Source organism: Bos indicus x Bos taurus, chromosome 15, assembly GCF_003369695.1.
Source record: "Bos indicus x Bos taurus breed Angus x Brahman F1 hybrid chromosome 15, Bos_hybrid_MaternalHap_v2.0, whole genome shotgun sequence".
NCBI classification, from domain to species: domain Eukaryota; kingdom Metazoa; phylum Chordata; class Mammalia; order Artiodactyla; family Bovidae; genus Bos; species Bos indicus x Bos taurus.
Genome location: NC_040090.1, coordinates 19,973,872 through 19,991,300, shown reverse-complemented (window position 1 = coordinate 19,991,300; position 17,429 = coordinate 19,973,872). Strand labels below are relative to the sequence as shown.

Genomic DNA, 17,429 nt, shown 5'->3' with positions numbered 1-17,429 from the left:
GTCAAGATATAGAACATGATCATCACTTCAGGAAGTAAGTCCCCTCTTGCCCCTCTCCAGATACCTCTCCAGGCATCATGGTTTGATTTTTTGCTTTCCTGGTGGCTCGCCTGGTAAAGAATCCACCTGCAGTGTGGGAGACCTGGGTTTGACCCCTGAGTTGGGAAGATCCCCTGGAGAAGGGAAAGGCTACCCACTCCAATATTCTGGCCTGGAGAATTCCATGGACTGTATAATCTATGGGGTCACAAAGAGTCGGACAAGATTGAGTGACTTTCACTTTGACTTTAGTTTCTATATGGTGCAGTCTTAAATAATGTTGCCTATTGTTTTCAGATTGACTTTTCCTTGTATTATTAATTCAAGGCAGTATTTATTGAGGTATGTGGCAGGCACAGTGCTGGGTGCGGGGAGAACAGGAGGGGAGGAAAAAGACATTGGCTTATGTGGAGAGAGAGATGTTAATCAGCTCATCACGGGAATGAGTATCCCATTACCAGCAGAGGTGAGAGCTGAAGGGGGAGCACAGGGTGCTGGGGGAGGCTTGGTGAGTGAGGAGGACGATGGTCAGGGAAGACTCGTCCAGTATTCTAGTGTGGCAACAACTGGCTAAGTTTGAGCAGTGGCAGCTCCTTTAGGCGGGGAGGGGGCATCTGTCACAACCCCTACCCATCCCACTTCAATCATGTCTTGGCTGAGATGGATTTACTGTGGTGACAACCTAACCTCCAAGTCTATAATAGCTTAAAGCCCTGGAGTTTTACTTCTCACTCACATAGAGACCAACAAGTGCTCCTAACTGGCCAGGCACTTTGCTACCACGTGGTGATTTCAAGGACCCAGGGTCTTGTCTTTGTAGTCTCTCCATCGTCAATCTGTGGCTTCCAAGGCTGCTGTGCTTATCTGCATTCAGCAGATAGAAGTGGAAAGAGAACGGGGAACAGATCTGGAAGGCTGTGCACCATCCTGCCCACTTTCCATGGATTAGGGCTCAGCAGCTTGGCCGTGTCTGCCTGCAGAAAGAAGCTGGAAAACATGGGATGAACCCGAAAGAAAAGAGAACAGGTTTGATGAACAGCCAGCCAGTAATCTGATCCAACACACTTATTTTACCTGCATGGCCTCTTTAGGCATTTGAGTGTGCTTAAAACTGATTTAACAGCCATGGGCTTTGGAGATAAGGAAACCTGGGTTCAAATCACTGTAACATCAGTTCCAGCAGGATGGGGACTTAATCTATTTTGGTCACTGCTGTGTACTCAGTGCCTGGTATACAGTAAGTGTTCAACAAGCTTTTGTTGAACTTATGTACAGAATTCTCAAAATTCGATAATAAGGAAATCAACAAACATAAAATGGGTAAAAGACCTGAATGTGCATTTGTGCTCAGTTGCTCAGTTGTGTCCGACTCTTTGCGACCCCATGGACTGTAGCCCGCCAGGCTCCTCTGTCGATGGGATTTTCCAGGCAAGAATACTGGAGTGGGTTGCCATTTCCTTCTTCAGGGAATCTTCCTGACCCAGGGATCGAACCCGTGTCTTCTGAGTCTCCTGCATTGGCAGGCAAATTCTTTACTGCCAAGCTACCTGGGAAGGCTTGAATGTTCTTCACCAAAGAATAAATTAAATTAAGTACATGAAAAGATGCTCAACATCATTAGTCATTAGGGAAATGTAAATTATTACCACAAGATACCACTTCATACTAAAATACTGGGTAATATTTTGTAGAAATTTAAAATTACCAGTGCCAGTTGCTGTTGAGGATTTGGAGCAGTTGAACTCGTATATTGCTGATCAGAATGAGATATGTATAACCATCTAAGAAATGATTTCTTTTAAATATACATTTACTCTGTTACTCAGCAATTCTACTCCCAGGCATTTATCCTAATAATAATGAAATAAATGAAAACTTATGTTCATGTAAAAATATGAATATTTATAACAGCATTATTCATAATCAAAGTTAGCAACCCAGATATCCTTCATCATGTAAATTGATAAACAGACTATGATATATCATTATAGACTAATGGTATATAAGTTTTTTGATAATAAAAAATATACCCCTTTGCAAACAAAACAAACAAAAAACAAACCTTTGTTGGTTAGATGAATGAATTCCCCTTCTGTCCTGGGCAATGATAATAGCCACTATTTACTTAGTGCTTATCATGTACTTCTGGTGGTAGGCTGGGAATTGTCTCAGAAAAAAGGTGCTAAGATTTGGACATGGATGGTGGCCACAGGATTAGAAAGAAGAGTAAATGGCTAAATTCTTTTTCTCTTGTCTCCCACTTTCAGTGTTTTTCTGAAAATACGGGAACTCCCTTTCATCTATATACTGATGAGGAAATTTAATGTATTTTCTTATTGGCTCACTGCTAGGGTTAAAAAACAAAAAAATCAGCTATTTTCAACCTCTGTAGTTTTGGAAGACAGATGGTTGCTCCTTAAAGTGAGATTTTCCTTCCTGTGTGTAAAACAAATTCTGATTATATTGTACTCCTTTGTACTTCAAATGGATGGTGATCAGCTAGCTGTCTTTTGTTTGTCAAAAAAGTTTGTGTGGTTTTCAAAGTCATCCTGATGTCTTTCAGCAGAATACAACATGGAGGCCAGAAGCTCTGATAGTTTTCCTATGGTTTGAGTTTTTTATTGTGGCACCTTTAAAGTAATTTTTTGTTGTTATTGTTGTGATGCATTTCTTTGAGGGTAGGTAGCCTATTAGATGGAGAAGGCAATGGCATCCCACTCCAGTACTCTTGCCTGGAAAATCCCATGGATGGAGGAGCCTGGCGGGCTACAGTCCATGGGGTCGCTAAGAATCGGACGCGACTTCACTTTCACTGTTCACTTTAATGCATTGGAGAAGGAAATGGCAACCCACTCCAGTGTTCTTGCCTTGAGAATCCCAGGGACGGGGGAGCCTGGTGGGCTGCCGTCTATGGGGTCACACAGAGTCGGACACGACTGAAGCAACTTAGCAGCAGCAGCAGCAGCAGCAGCCTATTAGAAGTACTAACCTAATCTGTTGGATCATAGACTTTCAAGGGACTTGTGATCTATGCTGTTACTGTGTATTATGACTTAGGTCCCAAACTTGGATTGGTAGTCAGAAAGCTCCTAGCCTTGCTAGGAATCAAAAGTTGGGAAGCCAGATGGAGCTCTAGCTACAAGAGCATCTGAGGTTAAAGGTTACTCGGGCTGAACTGCAGTGGAGTTTTTTTCCTTCGGTAGCGCTGGATCTTAGAGGACCAGAGTAGACTCTTATACTGGTGTGGTGACGCTTGGAAGAAATATCTCAGTTTTATGTTCATATCGGTCTTATTGTGGTCAGGAATATACTCAGAATCGTGCACAGGCACTCAGGTGACAAATGTTTCCCCCAGTGGTTTAGCCTGGGAGGTGTTCTGGAAGGCTACTCTGATTGCATCCCGGGTGGCATCCGAGGTAATGGTGAAGAGCGGGACGTCATTTAGGGATGCCATCAGGTCTACCCCTGGTGCATCCCCACCCCGTCTTGGTCATAGAACGGGGAGGGACGAGTAGGTTGCCTCCATCGGTAAGGGACAGACTAAGTCCGACCAGGGAAGGAAAGCTTTGGTGTAAAGTCTGTCTACACCCCCATCTAGAGCAAGGAGGGACGCCTCTGATATAAAGATGGTGCTGGTTGCTATTTTCTCTCTTACGGATGGGAGCTAACAATTCCAGCCTCACTCCTTTGAACTGTATCCTAAAAAACTGGGATAGATTTGATACCCAGAGCTTAAAGAAGACACACCTGGTCTTCCTATATGATACTGCATGGCCACGGTATCCACTGGAGGATGGTGAATGGTGGCCAGTTGGAGGGTATCTTAAGTATAATACTGTTTTATAATTAGACCGGTTCTGTAAAAAACAAGGGAAATGGGTAGAAGTAGCATATGTGTGTTCGGAGAAGGCAGTGGCACCCCACTCCAGTACTCTTGCCTGGAAAATCCCATGGATGGAGGAGCCTGGTAGGCTGCAGTCCATGGGGTCCCTCAGAGTTGGACAAGACTAAGCAACTTCACTTTCACTTTTCACTTTCATGCATTGGAGAAGGAAATGGCAACCCACTCCAGTGTTCTTGCCTGAAGAATCCCAGGGACAGAGCCTGGTGGGCTGCCGTCTATGGGGTCGCACAGAGTTGGACGTGATGAAGCGACTTAGCAGCAGCAGCAGCAGCAGCAGCAGGTTTGAGGCTAACTGGAAGGAATTGATTGTATTTTTTCTTTTTCCATAGGAATACAATACTTTTTCCGTATCTTATTACCCCTGGCACTGCATCTTTGCTAGTTACTATGGGACTATACAGGCTGAAGACCTCAGCTAGAGCAATTGAAGATGGTAACCCAGCATTCTGGGCAGCAGGAGGTGTAACTACCTTTGTGTGAAGAATACCCTATCCTGTGGCCATCAAGGCATTAGAAACCCACCATTCCACTCATTGAAGGGAGCTGCCAATGGTCCAGCAGCTTAGCTTCAAGTCTCTGTTTCCCCAGACTCTAGTCTTTTGTCAGAAAACTGTCCATAAGAAGATGGAAGGATGAAATAAACAGAGATGTATAAGTGAGGTCACTCAGTCGTGTCCGACTCTTTGTGACCCCATGGACTGTAGCCTACCAGGCTCTTCTGTCCATGGGATTTTCCAGGCAAGAGTACTGGAGTGGGTTGCCATTTCCTTCTCCAGAGGATCTTCCCAACCCAGGGATCGAACCTGGGTCTCCTGCATTGTAGGCAGACGCTTTACCATCTGAGCCACCAGGGAAGTCGAGAGGATGGAAGGATGAAATAAACAGAGATGTATAAACACGTAACCAAAAGAAATGGATTGTTAAGATACTGTGTTTACAGTAGGTTCTTGTTGGTTATCCATTTCAAATATAGCAGTGTATAGCACAGGGAACTCTGCTCAATATTCTATAACAACCTATTGTGAAAAGAATTTGGAAAAAAGTAGACACATGTATATGTATAACTGAATCACTTTGTTGTACAACTGAAACTGACACAACATGGTTAATCAACTGTACTCCAATATATTAGGTTGGTGCAAAAGTAATTGCAGTTTTGCATTGTTGAACTTTGCTGTTTGATATTGGAATACACTCTTAAATAAATGTGTTTATGTTATACATCATTTTAATGTACATTTCTCACTTTATGATTTTTTTGCTAGTGGCATTACTTGCTGTTTATTTTATATTTATTTTAGACTATAGAAATGATGTTAGATAAAAAGCAAATTCAAGCAATTTTTTAAATTCAAATTCAAAATGGGTTGTAAAGCAGTGGAGACAACTTGCAACATCAACAATGCATTTGGCCCAGGAACTGCTAATGAACATACAGTGCAGTGGTGGTTCAAGAAGTTTTGCAAAGGAGATGAAAGTCTTGAAGATGAGGATTGCAGTGGCTGGCCATTGGAAGTTGACATTGACTAATTGAGAGGAATCATTGAAGCTGATCCTTTTACAACTACATGAGAAGTTGCTGAAGAACTCAACATTGATCATTCAATGTGGTCATTTGGCATCTGAAGCGAATTGGAAAGGTGAAAAACCTTAAAAATGGGTGCCTTATGAGCTGACTGAAAATCAAAAAATTGTCATTTTGGAGTGTCATCTTTTCTTATTCTACGCAACAATGAAATATTTCTTGATTGGATGTGATGTGTGAAGAAAGGTAGATTTTATATGACAACCAGTGACAACCAGCTCAGTGGTTGGACCGAGAAGAAGCCCCAAAGCACTTCCCAAAGCCAAACTTGCACCAAAAAAGAGGTCATGGTCACTGTTTGGTGGTCTGCTGCCTGTCTCATCCACTACAGCTTTCTGAATCCCAGCAAAACCATTACATCTGAGAAGTATGCTCAGCAAATTGGTGTGGTGCACTGAAAAGTGCAATGCCTGCAGCTGGCACTGATCAATAGAAAGGGCCCAATTCTCCATGGCAGCACCCAGCTGCACGTCACACAAACCCAACGCTTCAAAAGTTGAATGAATTGGGCTAAAAAGTTTTGCCTCATCCACCATATTCACCTGACCTCTTGCCAACCAACTACCACTTCTTCAAGCATTTCAACAACTTTTTGCAGGGAAAATGCTTCCACAACCAGCAGAAGGCAGAAGATGCTTTCCAAGAGTTCATCGAATCCAGAAGCATGGGTTTTTTCCACTACAGGAATAAACAAGCTTATTTCTCATTGGCAAAAAAGCATTGATTGTAATGTTCCTATTTTGATTAATAAAGATGTCTTTGAGCCAAGTTATAATGATTTAAAATTCACAGTCTGAAATTGCAATTATGTTTGCACCAACCTAGTAAAAAGTTGAAAAAAAGATATTACATTTACAGAAGTGCTGTGAGATGAGAAGATTAATGTGAGAGAATTAATGTGGTGGGGTATCTGAGTTGGGTTAATCTGATGGAAGACCTTGAATGAATGTTGAAAGGAGGAGTTTTGGTGATTCCTAGTCTCACTGGGCCCCTCAGGTGCATGAGAGTGAACGAATGTGACTCAGTTAAATGCACCCATTCTTTTGCTCTTTTTAACATATCAGTATTACTCACTTTCTTTGTTCTTTAGAAAACTTCAAGTAATGAATTAACATTTGTTTTAGGTCTTCTCCCTTTTCCTGAATTTCATCATGATTTCTTTAAAAGTTAAAAAACATTTCCCTCCTATTTAAAAAATATATTGAAAGGCAATCTTAAAACAAGAAAGGAAAATTTGGAAAGGAGGAGGAATCACTCATAAATCTCTTTGTTAATGCCTCAGCCATATAGATTTTTATCTGGTTGGAACATTCAAAGTTCCAATATGGCGGTGTGTTATTCATTAGTTGGAGAAGGCAATGGCAAGCCACTCCAGTACTCTTGCCTAGAAAATCCCATGGATGGAGGAGCCTGGTGGGCTACAGTCCATGGGGTCGCCAGGAGTCGGTCGCGACTGAGCGACTTCACTTTCACTTTTCACTTTCACGCAATGGAGAAGGAAATGGCAACCCACTCCAGTGTTCTTGCCTGGAGAATCCCAGGGACGGCAGAGCCTGGTGGGCTGCCGTCTGTGGGGTCGCACAGAGTCTGCCAGGCCTGCATCCTCTCTGCACCTGTGTTATTGGTCCACACTGCTTTTCACCAGTCTGTGGCAAGATATGTACAGGCACTAAAAGTCTAGACTTTTATAGTAATTAAATATCATTGGGACATCCAGGGGACTTGTGCCATAGAACAGGAAGTAGGCCAGTTTGAGTGAAATTGAACCAATATGGTGAGACCCAGATGGCTTAAGCTGGAGAACCACAAATTGATAGGGGATGGATCGGAAGGCCAAAACAAAGAAACAAAGAACTAGTCCGTGGCTGTGGATAACACTCTGCACTGCTTGCCGTTATCATTCATTCTTCTTCCAGTCATAGCCCAGGGAGAGGAAGAAAAAAAATTCACCCATAATCACAACAATCTGACACAACTCTTCTTGGGATTAGTGTCTTTCCTTTCACCCTTTGTGTGTGTGTGTGCATGCCTTTTACAAATATAATTTTAACTGCAATCCATCATGGTTTCTACATCTTTAGAATCAGGCTCGTAGTTGCCTTATTATGGGCAACTTTTGTTTATCTATAGTCTGAGTTAAACATTTATTAATCAGTTTTGTTCCCTGTCACTTTTTAAAAAGAAATTTTCAGCTCCTTTAGCTCCAGTTAGTGTTTATAATATCCTAAGAGGTTTTTTTTTTTTTTTTTTTTTTGTGGGAGAAGGAGGGGAGGGGGGATTTTCTTCTAAATATTATTGATTTCTTGTCATGCAAAGAACTGCTAGAAAATAATCCAAATGTCTTTACCTTTCTAGTATTCTATTCTCATCCATCCCAAGGGTATAGAAGATGCACTTTTTAACCTCTGTTAATTTTCTCTGTTCAGGTGAGGCAAAATTCTCTCAAGTCACCAAGCTTACTTGGTAGTTGAGACTCCAGGCGGTGAGCCGGCCATCTGGTGAAATGGACATCACCTCCTACAAATAGGCATCTCCCATGGAGGAATGCCATCCAGAGGGCCATCGTTCCGAATCCCCCTGGCTCCATCCACTGCCCACCGGCCATCTGTTCTCCCCCACCCCAGGTTTATTTTGGCTTTGCATGCTGTCATATGAGATCTCTTCTGAGTCACCTGTGCCCACCTTGGTCTTATGATTCTTTAAAATCTCTTCCTAAACCCTGGAAATGGTTCCAGTTTGTATTCACTCGGTTTTGTGAATTCAGAATGACAAAGATAAAGAAGCAAGGAGGATGTGGCCATGTTTTGGTCATGGGCAGTGGTATCTTAGCTCCTCTTATGACTTATGTGCCTGGGGACTCAGCTTTTTGGCTCACAGCATCATAAAGCTGGCCCTGCTGAAAGAGCCAGGCCCACTCACACTGATTGGAAACTGACATTTGACTCCTCTCTCAAGCCGTCTTGAAGAAGGATGCTTAATAATCTATTCTGAATTTGATATTAATAGGAAATTAATTTCTGTGACTTAGACATAATAGCATATATTTTAACAATAATTCTGACAGTCTTATTGGTTTCTGGCCTTTATAAGCCAAAGCTATTTTCAAATATGAAATGTTTACAAATAGAAATCAACCGATCAGGTATTATCAAGCCAGTGCTTGGGGAGGTTTCCAAAGTGGTACTAAGAGTGATTTTAAGGAATATTCACAAGGACGCAATTGCATGAAAATAGTTAATTAAATATGGAAGTTAAAGTATCTGGGTGTGAAATAGGCAGTGCAAGGAATAAATGTTAAAAGAATTTAACCATTTTCGTTCCTCAAGGACTGTGCTGTTGATCTCAGCACCGACTTTGCTCTGGGGAGGAAATGGGCTGGCGGGCCATTAATGCTAAGAACCTATCTGAAACAGCAGTGGTTCCTGAGTGCCTGTTGTCTGGGATGGTGCTGGAGGTCCTCTGGGAACTTCCAAAGTGTCGATTTTTACCAGAGCAAGTCTTAGAGAATCACACAGAGTAACAGAATCTTTAAAAGAGAAGCTGGCGCTTTGCTTCTGAAATATATTCTTACCATAGACAGTGGGAATTGTGGAATAAAATTGTCTCTGTTATGTTCACACTTGAATTACCTTTAAATGGAGACTATCTTAACTAACAACCCTGTGATGTGTAAGTTACAGTGAAAGTAATAGTTTTCACTTATAATGTCAGCACTTAACCATGTTCCTGACGCTGTGCTGTGTACCCGACATGCTTATTGTGGCATTTAATCTTCACAGTCATGTTATGGGATGTAAACTGTAATTATTCCCATTTTCCAGATGGAGAAGCTGAGGCTGAGAAAGATGAGGTAACTTGCCCAGGACCACAGAGCTTGATGATGTTGGATCTGTCCCTCCGAACCCACGTCTGTGCTTTGCTACTTTGCCCAGTGTTCTCTGTGACCATATCAGTATTTGTTCCTCCTCTGCCCAGCGAGCTATATCCCAATCCTGATGATGACATAAAGCAGTTTTAGTTGATAGGCTCATCCTGTATGCTTTCAGAGGCCTTCCACATCTGCCATCTCTGCCACAAAGAGGGTTTGTGGCCCTTCCTTTCAGATTTCAGATACACACTAAATGATATTTATTTCCAGACTCTTATTATTGGAGATAATGAGCATTGACTAGATTGTGTTCTGACCCCCACAGTGCTTGAAATTCAAGTACACTGGCAAGAATTCTAAAGAACTTTATAGAAATCTTAAAAACTCACACAGGTAGATGAAATCAATTGTGCTTTAGGTCTTGTTTGAGCCCTTAAAAAATGCACAAGTCTGAGTAACACTGTGGTTACATCTAAATAAAATTTGGATGCCATGGCATATGATTCTGCATTTGCCCTTTGAGTTTGGTGAATTGTGCCTTTCTCTTGGAGACTTACCATTTTCCCTGCCCCCGGTGCTGCTGCATTTTTCCTGCCAGCAATATTGAAAAGAATGTTTATATTTCCAGCTACTTTTTGTGGAATTCACATACATTTGTACTAGACAACTGGATCTGAAATGGATATTGAGAATTTCCTGCATCTGTATACTCAGTTAAAAATAATGGTAGTGGTGGCTTAGTCGTATTTGACTCTTTGCAACCCCTTGAGCTGTAGCCCGTAGGTTCCTCTGTCCATGAGCTTTCCCAAGCAAGTATACTGGAGTGGGTTGCAATTTCCTTCTCCAAGGGCTTTTCTTGACCCAGGGACCAAACTCACGTCTCCAGCATTGCAGGTGGTCTCCTGCATTGCAGGCAGATTCTTTACTGACTGAGCCACAAGGGAAACCCCCTCGCCAAAAATGTTCCAATAGTTTTCTTGTATCATTCATCTATTCAACAGTAACTCTTGAGTGCCTACTGCATGCCATATTCTGTGCTCTCCTTGACCTTGAAGTCTCAGCATTGTCCTTGTTCAGCGCATCTCATTTCTCACAGTAGCTGCTAACTACATCCGAGTGACCTTCAGCACTCACCTGTTCACCTAACATTTGTTGAAAGCCAGTTAACTATAGAGATTGCTGGGCATGACCATAAATGCCTGTGATATAGTAGGCTGAGGCTGAGGGAATCTCAGTTAAAGAAATGCCACTAGGAATTGGAGCACAGGGGAAATCCTTGGAAATAAACAAACTAAATAAATAAATGCTAGGTAGACAGGTAACAATCGTTTCATCCATCTCTCTCACTTTACAGGTAGATATTGAGCTCAGAGAAGAGTCATTTGGTCAAATTAAGTAACCAGTAATATTGAAGTTTCATTTTAGGATTTGGCAACCTCCGTAGCTTTAAACTCCCCAGGTAGGATTAAGGAATAGAATTGTCCTTTAAAACGTTTTCCAGGGACTTCCCTGGTGGTCCAGTGGCTAAGACTATGTGCTCCCAATGCAGGGTACCCAAGTTTAATCCTTGGTCAGAGAAATAGATCCTACACGCCAAAACAAAGATCAAAGGTCCTAAGTGCCTCAGCTAAGCCCCGGTGCAGCCAAATAAATAAATATTAAACACCATATTCCTGCTTTGACTCTCATGTTTTCTAAAAAGCCAGCCAGGGTGAAAGGAACGATCGTCATGATGAATACCCGTTTTTTTGACGAGTAACGTCAGGCATGGGCTTCCCAGATGGCTCAGTGGTGAAGAATCTGCCTGCCAAGTAGGAGACATTGGTTCGATCCCTTGAAGAAGGAAACAGCAACCCACTCCAGTGTTCTTGCCTGGGAAATCCCATGGACAGAGGAGCCTGGCAGGCTACAATCCATGGGGTCACAGAGTCAGACACGACTTGGCATCTGAACATCAATAAAACGTCAGGCATACAGAGACTAAGTGACCTGCTTGTGGTCACTCAGCTGGTTAATGCAGAGTCAGACCCAGAGCCTGGGGGCCCTGACTGGAAACGCCTGTGCACTGGGAGGTCCACTGCATAGGCAGAGGGGAAGCGAAAGGGGCAGGATAGAGTGAGTGAATGGGAGGAAGATCCAGGGTGGGCAAGCTAGGTATTTTCTGTTCGGCAAAGGAGTTGCTTGTTCTCTGGCACTACCTGCGTCCTGTGGGTGGCAGGCTGTCTTGAATTGTTATGTGTTTCTCTGTTACCTTTATTTTTTTCACCCTCATACAAAGCTTCCTCTTGTGTTGAGATTCCTGCCTTCCTCCTCCTTGTTGCTGTGACCTTCTGACTTTGTGGGCACCTGGCTCCTCATTTATTGAGGATTTCAAGCTTCTCAGAGTCTTAGCATTCTAAATCCTGCCATCAGTGCCTGCAACATCAGGGTCCATAAGAATAACCCCCCTTATGGATGTCTCAATTGGAACCATTTTTATTTTCATTTTGGTTCAGCCACCCTCCCCTACAAACATACCCTGGCCTGCGCACAGGAGCTTGAGCCTCAGACTCTAGTTTTCTCCTGTCTACCTCCTCTTAACGTTCTGGTGCGCACTCTCTCGTTCCCATTCTTGCTATTCTTTGGCTTCCCTGAGATTTCAGCCCCCGCCACCTCTGACTTTCATCTTAGTCCACCTCCCTCATCATGCTTCTTTTTTCTTATCCATCCCCCGCCGAGCCCTATGCATGTCTCAGCCCCCTTGTCATTCTGCCTTCTTCAACTTGCATGCCCTCTGCCTTGGAGTAGTTCAGGCATTCACTGCTTCTGCTGGATTTGTTTCCAGTATCCCTGTAGTCAGCTGGTCCAACACGGCTCATCTCAGCAAGGTCTTCCACCCCACTTGCAGTCCCTTCTTGGATTCCTCATCACTTCCATTTCTCCTTCCCCACAATTCTCCTGGAACCTTGTAACCTGCTTCCTGCCTCAATCCACATTCTCCATAGATGACTTTTGCAGTACCTTCTACATTTGTTCGTCCCTTAAATGTAGGTTGCCCAAGGTTCTGCTCTAGCCTTCCTATCTTCCAGGTTTGCCAACGTCTAGGTGGAGACCACTCCTGTGACACACCTCCAGCATAGTTTTTGCAGCACACCAGCCCTCTTCTCACCCATGGATACTTCTGGTTAGATGCTCTCCAGTCACCTTGCACTCAGCTGTCTCCCAGCCTGATCTGCTAAGCTGGTCCTTCTGCTGTGTTGCCAGTCCTGCTGAATGGAGCCTCTGCTTAGCCACACAAGCTGGAAGCCAGTCACCCTAGACTCTTTCCTCTCAGCTTGCACATCTTAGGTCCTGTTACTTCTGTCTCCTTAATATTTCCTGTGTCCACCCTCTTCTCCTACAACCATTACTCGAGCCCCTGTGACCTCCCATCTGGATGATTTCTGCAGCCTCCTATCTGGTGTCCCTCCCCTCACCCACCTCAATCCATCTTCCGTAGATCTTTTAAATCATAGAACAAATCATATCTCCTTCCTCAGCCTAAGGCTGAAAACAGCCCACAGATCTGTTTTATTTGACTGAAAGTGTAAGCCTGCACCATATTTAAAAACAATTTTCTTTTGGCTTATCCTGTCTATATGAAATATCAGAAAATTTCCCCAGAGATCTCCAGGTTTCTGGCTTATCTTTGAAAACCCAAAACCCTGGCATTCTGGTTCCTACATTTCCCAAGGGCCCAATGGCTGGACAGCAGGTCAACCATGCCTCTTAGATGGGGGTGTGCCCTCATCCATTAATCACAGACTCGCCTTTCCAGGTGTGTTTCACTCACTCGTGTCGCCCACCTGGCTTCTGCATCCCTGAGCTGGTGGTCTCTGGTTTGTGGAATGAAGTTGGGTCTCCTGTGGCTGCAGGAGCCCCACTGCAGTCCTTGTTGTCTGCACCCATGGAGCTTTATTTCTTGGAGTACCTTGAACTTGGAATTTTGTTTCATACCTCTGTCTTTGCATGTATTGCTCTTCTGGTTAAGAAATCACATGAGAGGTAAAAATCTTTTCCGAGGATCTTGGCAACCAAGTAAGATAACAGTTTCATCCTTTATCATTTGGACAGGGGTCCATGAATCTATAAACCCCTAGAGTGTTTTCTAAATTCAACAAACACACGTGCGCACACACACACACACATAAACTACAACTAAAAAAACAGTGCCAGGAAATACCTCCCATTATCTTTCTTCTTCCTTTCCCTTTTCCTTTTCTTTCTCTCATTTCCCTTCCTTCTCCTTTTCTTCCTTTTCCTTCCAAGCTGGTCATGTCCCACTAAGCTGATTTCATATTCCACTAATGGTTCACAACCTATACGTTGAAAAACACTGCCTTGCGCAGGTTGATGTCTATAAATCCTTAAAATTATATGTTTAAAATTACCTTTGTTTTTCTGGAAGAGAGGGGAACTGCCTTAGCACTCAGCTTTCCAAGGGGCCTGAGGAAACATTTCATAACTGCTGATTTAGATATTTTATTTTCAATGGGACTAGACACTGCAACTTTCATATACCCAAGCATAGAAGTTAGTGATCTGTATTCTGAATGTGGGCCCTTTGTGTTAGCTTTCTGACATGTCCTGTATTGTTCCTTGTTAAATGAAGCTAATATTTGCAGACTCTCAGGGAGGGCAGAATGGGTCCTTTAAATCTTGTACACATGGGAAGGTGAAAAGCTGGGCAAGGCACCATAAAATTCCTTGATGAAGGAAGTTTAATAAAACCATAGTTTAAAGTCAGCTAAAATATGTAATAACAACCCAGAATTTTTTTTTTTTTTGGTTGATATCAAGTCAACAACTGCCCTTGGTAATGAAAATGGAGAAAACAGTAGTCAACAGAGTAAATATTCTTGCTCTCATGGATCTTTCAATCCAGAAAACATGAATGAGAAATAAAAATGGTATATCAATAAAGCATTGAAGTAAATAGAATAAATATCATAAATGCACTGATGCCAAAATATATAATAGAAAAACCTAAGTTTGTGGAAGGGGTTTTGTAGCGAGGTAACAGAAAAGACGTTACAAGATGACCAAAATTATTTTGAGCTACAAAATTATTAATATTTAAACAGTGGTTCTGAGTAGCAATTTAAAGGAAACTGCCATAATAAAAAAAAAAATCCAGATTAAATATCCTCTAGTAATGTCTTTTCTGTTATCTCTCTCTATGTTTTGTTTTCAAAAGAACCAAAATCAGCGTTGGGAGTAGCATCTTATCTGTGTTCTAGGTGTAATTGGCCCTGTTTTTAGGTGAGAAAGGCTATATGTCAGTAGGTTATGGACCTGACTTGCTATAGGGAAGCTTAATGTTTCTGAAGTCGGGTTATTTTTTATGACCCGTGTGTACCACTTCTCTGAGTGATTCCCAACAGTTGCAACAAAACTAACTCATTACTGCAACAGTCAAAGAATGAAAAATGACCACTGTGATCAGTGTTCCTTTTTTTTTTTTTTTTTAACTTTAGTAACACGATTACAGTATTATTGTATTTTTTGGTGTGAATATGACAAAACCATGTTGCTCCCCCCACCCAAGTTGCCTGCGGAGAAGAGGGAGGAACAGAATCCGAAACCCCACGGACCCCCGGCACACCCCTGCTGCTGGCGTTTCTGTTGGTAATTGAGTGCTGCCTTAATGCACTTGGCTCGCTTTTAGCATGGCTGGGAGGGCAGGGGGCCCCCGCGGGTCCCGCTTAGGCTTCACCCGCGCACAGGCCATATGGCGACGCGACTGTGCGTGTGCAGAGGAGGGGGCGGCTGCCGGGACACCCTGGCTTTCCATTTGGTGTCTCTGTTTTTCAAATGATCTTTGGTCCAAATCCTGTGACCTCGTGTGTCTCTCAGACAGGTGGATGTAGTAGGGGGGCGGTGGCGGGGGACGCTGGAAGCCACACGTACCCTGGCTGACGCTGTGTTGTCATCTGGCAGGGAAATCACAACAGAGCTCCCAGAACCTTGAAATTCTAGGAGCCCTGACATTTGCCCTCTGCCCTGCACGCTTGCTTCTTTCTGAAGACCCCCTCACTCCTGCACGGGCAAAGTTACCTCCCACTTTCTTCACAAGTCTAATTGAAAAGCATCGGGCACTTTGCAGGGAGCAGTTCCCTTGCTGGGGCTATCTCTTTTTCTTCTTCTTCTTTTCCCTCTTCCTCCTTTTCCCCTTTTGCCTCCTCTTCCACCTCCTCCTCCGCATCCTCTTTTCCTCCACCTTTTCTTCCTCCCCTTCTCTCCTCCTTCTATTCATTTTGGGGTAACCTTCGCTTTCTGGTACCCAGTTATCAGAAGAGGTCTTCTTGCTCCTTAAGCCCTACTTGGGTGAGCTCTAGCACCCCCTGCGGCCTCTGGTGGAAGTACAGTGTTCTAAGGTTCCTCCAGGTTCCTCAGGGGTGGTATTTCTGCTTCTAGTAAATGTGCTCAGATTAGGGGCTCTGTATTCTTGTTCTTCAAAGTGCATCCTTATTTTCTCCAAACAGTATGCAGAAGACTTTATTTAATTTTTTTTAAAACATTACATGCCCAGAGTTTATCTTACAACTGCCAGTTTGTACCTTTGGACTGCCTTCACCTACTTCAACCCTGAATATTCACTGGAAAGACTGATGCTGAAGCTGGAGCTTCAATACTTTGACCATCTGATGCGAAGAGCTGACTCATTGGAAAGGACCCTGATGCTGGGAAAGATTGAAGGCAAGAGGAGAAGGGGACGACAGAGGATGAGATGGTTGGATGGTGTCACTGACTCAACGGACATGAGTTTGAACAAACTCCGGGAGATGGTGACGGCCAAGGAAGCCTGGTGTGCTGCAGTCCATGGGGTCACGAATAGTTGGACATGACCGAGTGACTGAACAACACCTACTTCCTCTACCCTCCATTCCCTGCCCACTACCCAATCTTTTACTCTGGCAACTACCAATCTCTTCTCTGTTTCTGTGAGTTCAGTTTATTAAAATTCCACATATAAGTGAGATCCTATGGTATTTGTTTCTCTGACTTACTTTACTTAGCATAATGCCCTCAAAATTCACCCTGACAATCATCTACTTTCTAGTGGGGAAAAAATAATTTCAAAGAATTCTACTCTTCTGAAATAAGGAATAGATATTTGTTGTATATAAAAAGTAAAGATTGCAAAGTGTCTTTTGTAGCACCTTCTTTTCTGACACAGACAGTGACTGTACTGATATGTTCTGGAGCTAGAAGGGAAACTTTCTACACACAGATGCCTTGTGTGAGCAGGTTCTTAGGCGTCTCTGTGTCCCACCTCTCCATGTCCACGTGACATAGATTTCCCTCTGTTTGAGGGTTGGTTGCCTCACCTCTCTCCTTGAGATTAGGTGTCCTGCTCTTAAACTAGACTCTTCAAAAAGGCCAGAAATAGCTTGTGTGGGAAACATTTTCCCCTTTAAAACAGCACAACAATCAAAGGTTAAATGAAGTGTAACTGATGCTGGGAGATTGAGGGGCCAGATGTCATAGTATCTTTGTCTGTTTCTTCAGGGTGGGGGGAGGTACTTGTGACCATTGGAAAGAGCCTTAAAACTATGCCTCCAACACTGAAACTAAATCATGTCAACGCCAACATTTGTGAAACCCCAGACTTTCTTAGGTCTTGGGGTACGAAAGCATTGGTTTGATGGTTTTGCAAAAGCCTTTATCAGAGGCGAGGGTGGTGATTTATAATTGATTGTTCTCTAAAGGTCTTTTTGTAGGAAAGGAAAATGGATGACATTTCCCATTCTGAAAATTTCCGTTCTCTTTTTTTCTTGCTGGTTTTCCTGGTGAGTAAAGAAAGTAGCATTTTTCCCCCAGGATATTTCCCTTCTCCTTTCTGCTTCACTGACATTTTTGTTAATCCATTAATTTCATTAAGGTTAGATTCTAATATTACACATTTTGCATTGCGACTTTTCCCAGAATCAAGTAAGAAGGTGAAAGAAAATCAATAAAGATCAGTTGCTAAGTCAAGGTCATTCTACTTGCTCTTTCCTCTCTGTTCTCCT

The 17,429-nt window shown here is 43.0% G+C and overlaps 1 protein-coding gene and 1 non-coding gene across 2 annotated transcripts in view; one reads left to right on the top strand and one right to left on the bottom strand.

Moving 5' to 3' along the window:
• The window catches only part of KIAA1549L (KIAA1549 like), a 314,269-nt gene that overhangs the window by 16,975 nt on the left and 279,865 nt on the right, over positions 1–17,429 (top strand). The gene's annotated exons all lie outside the window — the stretch shown is intronic.
• On the bottom strand, positions 4,726–4,797 carry TRNAC-ACA. The gene has a single exon. It is a non-coding gene; the product is annotated as a tRNA-Cys (tRNA).